Source organism: Pristiophorus japonicus, chromosome 21 (genome assembly GCF_044704955.1).
Source record: "Pristiophorus japonicus isolate sPriJap1 chromosome 21, sPriJap1.hap1, whole genome shotgun sequence".
NCBI classification, from domain to species: Eukaryota; Metazoa; Chordata; class Chondrichthyes; family Pristiophoridae; genus Pristiophorus; species Pristiophorus japonicus.
This window is the reverse complement of record NC_091997.1, coordinates 12,315,835-12,321,834: the sequence shown is the minus strand read 5'-3', so window position 1 is coordinate 12,321,834 and position 6,000 is coordinate 12,315,835. Positions and strand designations below refer to the sequence as shown.

At 44.8% G+C, this 6,000-nt stretch overlaps 1 long non-coding RNA gene across 1 annotated transcript; it reads right to left on the bottom strand.

Moving 5' to 3' along the window:
• Positions 1–2,511: 2,511 nt before the first annotated feature.
• On the bottom strand, positions 2,512–5,007 carry LOC139233833 (uncharacterized). Its single transcript, XR_011588220.1, has 3 exons — positions 4,047–5,007; positions 2,930–3,017; positions 2,512–2,744 (listed from the first exon to the last, which is right to left on the bottom strand). It is a non-coding gene; the product is annotated as an uncharacterized lncRNA (long non-coding RNA).
• Positions 5,008–6,000: the final 993 nt, after the last annotated feature.

Sequence of the window (6,000 nt, the reverse complement as noted above, 5' to 3'; positions counted from 1 at the left end):
AACAGCACGGGAGGGCGAGAATCTGCTTGTGAGGTGGAATCATCCACAGCCACTGAACCCTTCCCAGCCAAGGATTGGGAGGGGGGGGGGAGCGGGGTGGGGGAGGTCCAGGGGTTTCTGCTTTTAGCATGACACAAGGTCCACAAAGTGAGCAGCCAGATTCAGACAAACTACGTCGACACTATAGTCAGTGTACTCATCATATTGCTGCAAAACCCGCTCTTCGCAACCATGTTGCCCTGGGATATTGCCACTCAGAGCTCTCAGATATGACATCAATGAACATGTATGAACTCATTCTTGTCCTAAAGATCTGTAATATTGGTCCTGAAATTGCGGTCGGAGGCTTCCCGCGGGCAATTGCTTCCGAACTGAAACGTTTCTACGAAAGTACCTGGTGGTCCGGGAGAAGAGTGCGAATTCCGGTGGGGAGGCCTTCTCTTCCCGCGCTGCGAAGTGCGCTCCCGTCCTCCAGGTTCCCACGCAGAAAATGCAGTCACGTGTGACTGCTCAGCCAATCAGGTACAGTATTCCACAGCTTTCTCATTAATAGCAATGGGAACTCCGTATCTACCAGTTCTCATTGCTATTAATGAGAAAAAAGACACTAAACGCATGTAATAAAAAATACAAAACATACCTCACATAATTAAAATTATTTGAAATTAAAGTTAATAAACAACTGAGAGAAAAAAAATTTTTCCGAGTTTTTAAATTATGGCTAAAAATAAATGTAGGGTTTTTAAAAATGATGTGTTTTTAAAAATTTTTTATTTTTGTATGTTTTTAAACTCTTACGCCTGTAAAAGTAGGCTATGCCCCTGCTTTTATCAGGCACAAGAATTTTGAGGTCTTGACAGATCGGAAAAGCCGTTTTCAGCGCACGCGCATTGTGCGCTGGAAACCGGCTTTTTCCGATGCCTTCCCGGGTTCAGGGCCAATGCTTTCTGCTGTTGCTATGGCTCCTGTTCCAAGCATTCAAGTTTTTCTCCTGTATACTACATTATGTGCAGTTGCTTTTGCCTGTACAAATATTCGTCCTATTTTTCATCTACATGTTGCCCCTTGGCAACCATCATCCGGAAACACAGTGTAATTTTCCATATGTACGCTGATGACACCCAGTTCTACCTCACTACCACTTCTCTCTAAATTGTCAGACTGCTTGTCCGACATCCAGTTCTGGTTGAGCAGAAATTTTCTCCAATTGAATATTGGGAAGACCGAAGCCATTGCTTTTGGTCCCCGCCACAAACTCGCTCCCAACCCACTGGCTCCATCCCTCTCCCCAACTTCTGTCTGAAGCTGAACCAGGCTGTTTGCAACCTTGGTGTCACATTAGACGCTGAAATGAGCTTTCGACCACATATCCACAGCATAACTAAGATCGCCTATTTCCATCTCCGTAACATCGCCCGTCTCCGCCCTTGCCTCAGCTCATCCGCTGCTGATGCCTTCATACATGCCTTTGTTACCTCTAGACTTGACTATTCCAATACAATCTTGGCTGGCCGCCCACATTCTACCTTACGTAAACTTGAGGTGACCAAAACTCGGCTGCCCAACTTCTCCACAAATACTGCCCTGGTGTTTCATTTAACACAATGCAATTATTTAACATTTGAATTGGTTCTTGTACCCATTAGACAATCCTTAATTTTGTTTTTAGAAATTCATTATTTCTTATTTTGAGGAGCGAAAGATCAGGTTGAAAATTAATGCCATAAGCATAACTGAAATTCCTTCAGCACTACGCTCTTAGTGTGTTCTTGGGATGATGGCAAGACAGCATTTATTGCCCACCCGAAACCCTGTCTGCTCTCTCAGATGGACGTAAAAGATCTCATGGCACTATTTCAAAGAGCAGAGGAGTGTCCTGGCCAATATTTATTCCTCAATCAACATCACTATAGCAGATTATCTGGTCATTATCACATTGCTGTTTGTGGGAGCTTGCTGTGCGCAAATTGGCTGCCGTGTTTCCCACATTACAACAGTGACTACACTCCAAAAGTACTTCATTGGCTGAAAAGCACTTTCAGACATCCGGTGATCGTGAAAGGCGCTATATAAATGCAAGTGAGAATTTTTTTATCCATGCAGGTGTTGTTGGGCCTTCTGCTTGAGCCGCTCAATCCTTCTGAGGATTGTGGTTCTATGTCTGTTTCTATTGGCGGTATTTTCAGGCACTAACTCCCCCTCCACACCTCCTAATCCCTTCCCAAAAGTTGCCCAGAGGCGTTCTTGCATCTCTTTTTATAGCTGGCTCAAGAGTAGCTTTGTAAAATCTTTAGTGCGAATTGACTGCTTGTCCCTAAAACTATGGTTGTTGCAGCCTCTCATTTCACTGTTAGAGTTACATTCAAACACAGTCTGCAAATGTTTGGTCGCCAGGACAAATAGCAATCAATTTATTTGTTTTCATATTTGTTCTGAAGTTTATTTAAAGTTACTTTTTAATCTAAAATTGCTTGGACAGTATCCAAGAAAAAAAAGGGAAAAATCCAGGAAAACATTGCGATACGTTAACACATCCTCAAACACGTGTCAGATTTAAGGAAAATGAAGACTGTTATGTCCACTAGTAAATGTCTGTCTTATGGATGTTAAAGGACTTGCTCGCCTTCACTTGCCGATTGTGGGTGGAATCCCAGCTGGTCGTGTTTGTGGCTTGGAAAGTGTGATGTTGTAGGAAGTGAGGTCACGGCCTGGCCAAGGAGACATTGGGTAAAGGAGCTTTAATTCTGGAATGGGGACAGAACGAAACAATAAAGCTTTAAGCATCATTACACCCGTAGAAATTATACTTACTAACAGTATACTCACATTATTCCATCTGTGTCTATTTTTGACTAATTAGTACTTCAGCAAGAAACATGTAATTTTAAAAAACAATTATAGACAACACTAAGGATTTAAATCTTTTTACCTTTTCAACCTTTTTTGGTTTTAAGACTTGGGGAGTCTGGGATTCATTTACCATCGTGTGCCGGTTCTATACTTGATAAGTCTGCACCCTGCAGGAAAACCTTGTGTTAGTTTATTGCATTTGAAAATATAAGCTGCAGTCCAATAGTCGGAATGAATTTGGGCGGGGGTCAATGCTCTTTGATAAGCCCTGCACTGCACACTCAGCATGCTTCCACTATCTGCAAACATCTTTATGTATTCAACACATGGTTTATGGCCCCACCGAACTCCCTCCCCCCCCCCCCCCCCCCCCACTTAACTGCTCAATATGTCACAAGATGCAATGCAAACATTTTACAGCGCTGCCAATTTGTGTGAGGTTATTCAATGAATGATGCATTGTTTTCCAGTATAGATATGCTAGTTCCCCCCATGTATATACAGCCAGGACTCTGACATCTTTGACGATCTACAGCTTGCCATTTTGGATGAGTTTGGTGCTGTTTTTCTTCTCTCCTCCAAGAGGAATTGTTGACTTCTTCCTCTCTCTCGCTCAGGCTGTTGAGCACCCCTATCACTGGCCCAGCTGAGTCTAGTTAACTCAGCCCAGAGCAGAAAGACTTGCATTTATATAGCACCTTTCATGACCACCTGAGGTCCCAACACGCTTCACAGCCAATGAAGTACTTTGTTTTTGACGTGTAGTCACTATTGTAATGTGGATCAAACTTGGGACCTTCAGGCTCTCTATGCACCTGTGAGGATGCTCATAGGTTTGTAGAGCTGTTGCATTGTGAGTGGCTTAGCCGGTCATGTGATGCTCACAAGACTCAATAAAACCCCAGTCAGTCGAGTCTAGGTCATCCACAATGAGGTATGCAGTTGTGAGCCCAGTGGATGAACTGGTAATGTGTAGTGTGATTGTCAAACCTTTGTTAATAAACCAACTAGTTCTTAATAACAATGTGTTATTTTGAATTCTTAAGCACAGAACGCATGAAGCAAATATATTACACAGTTCCACACGGAGCTCTTCACACACGTCGTTCATAAAATGTATGTTTTCACATTTTAAAAAAATACTCATGTACAGCAACTACACACAAAATGGCACCGTCCAATTTTACTGAACTTACAGCCGTTCTGTAACTTCCTCTCAAAGCTTCAGCTTCATTATCCATGATCTATTATATATTTAAAAACAAACACATTCAGGATTGTATCTTGGACATTAATATTAATCGCCCTTCAGGCAGGTCTTCGCAATGGCAACAAAATGAGCTGATAATATGTGTGAAGAGACATGGCCATGAATCACCTCAGGGGGGGAGGGGGCTTTTGGGAGAGCAACATTGCCGCAGCATCTCACTGAGGTACAAGGGTCCTGGCTCCACCATCCAGTATGTGATCAACCGCTCTGAGATTGTAGGCAGTAGGGCCACCAGGCTTTTAACTTTTAAGGTCTAGAGCCTCCACTTTTGAGCTTATCACCCAAAAATGGGCATTATTTTCGGCATGGGCGGTAAAAAAGGGTTTTCAGATTGCCAGCTTCTCGCCCATTCTTAAAACACCCAGTTTACATTTTTGAAAATGGGCGTTACCGTGAGCGGTATCAAATGGGCGGTAGTGTTAACATTTTTTTGACCTTCTGCCGTAAAGTGTGGCCGTCCTGAGCAACGGCATGGCAACGCTCGATTCCCGCGATTCTGGAGGTCAAGGGTCATCATGACATGCGCAGAACAGGAGACAGAGGGGGAGCTCAGAGGCACTGAAAGTGTGTGTGGCTGTGGTGTGTGCTTGTCTGGCTGTTGTGGGAGGCGCGACGGAGACTCACCAGAAGCAAGAAGCCTACTAAGCACCAAGAACATAGTTGGCACCGAGTTTTTGTCCAACAAATAAGATATAACATGGAAGGGATGGAGGAGACCCTGGAGCTAGTGGCCAGGGACAGTGGTGGCAAAGGGCTCCCAGTGGTCCCCGACCACAGCACTCCACCTCTAGGTTCCTCACCACCACTGCGAATGACAGATGAGAGCAAGGACCAAGATCCTGCTTCTGCATCAGAGAATGCTGCCTCCTTGGCCCCCGCCGCTCCCGTACCCGTGCACCCACCGCATCTGCCTTCATGCCCCCCAATGAGGCACTGCCTGAGGAGCTCCTTGGCCAGGCGCCATGGAGCGAGGAGGGGAAGGGATTGAGGTGGGGAGAAGAACGAGAGGGGGGGGAAGAAAAGTGAGGTGCATGTGCGCAGGTGATGGCTGTGTTATATCTCCACCTGGGTGTATGCAATTTGTTGAAATGTATGGGGGCTGGGGACCACGCTCCTGCTTTGCCTTTGTATTCTGTGTTGCTAGGCATACCATGTGATTTATGTCAATGATGGAAAAAGTGGGATGTAGGCGGTGGTTGGGTGTTATTGGCTGCGTCACTTATGATTTCAGACCAATGTTGGTATTAAACTTTTGTTATTGAACATTATCTTGTTGCGCATTGTCTCAGATAGCTGGACTGTTACACACTGGTAATTCCTTACCGTGAAAGGGTTAAATACAACTTTACATCAATCAACGTAAACTTTAACTGGCACCAAGTTGATGGGCGCCATTGATGTCTGAGCTGCACACACACAGCAGTGTGTCAGCGTTGTCACTCACATCAGCGCTCTTTCAGGCAAATCTTTCCAATATCAGCTCCTCACGTAGGAGTGGGATTTAACAAATGCAGCCACACCGCTGGCATCCATCCCGGTTAGTTCCACTTTTTGTGGGTGGTTTTTTGAGCGGGCGATATTCTGGGTGATATGTGTGCGAGGTGGTGAAATTGATGGTGGGCGATCTCCGTGACTGCTAGTTTGGGTAAATATATTCTTTATGACAAAAAAGTCGCTGGGCGTTATTACTGAATCTCTGTGTTAAGTTCGTGAGGAAAGTAACGCTAGGTGATAATATGGGCGTTGAAATCGCCCATTCTGCCGATTCCGCCCCAAAAAAGTGGGCGGCCAATAATATTTTTTCGCGCCGTTAAGCACATGCGGAAAGTAACGCTCGCCGATAAATCGCAAAAAAAAGCCCGTCAGTTTCCATGTCGTGC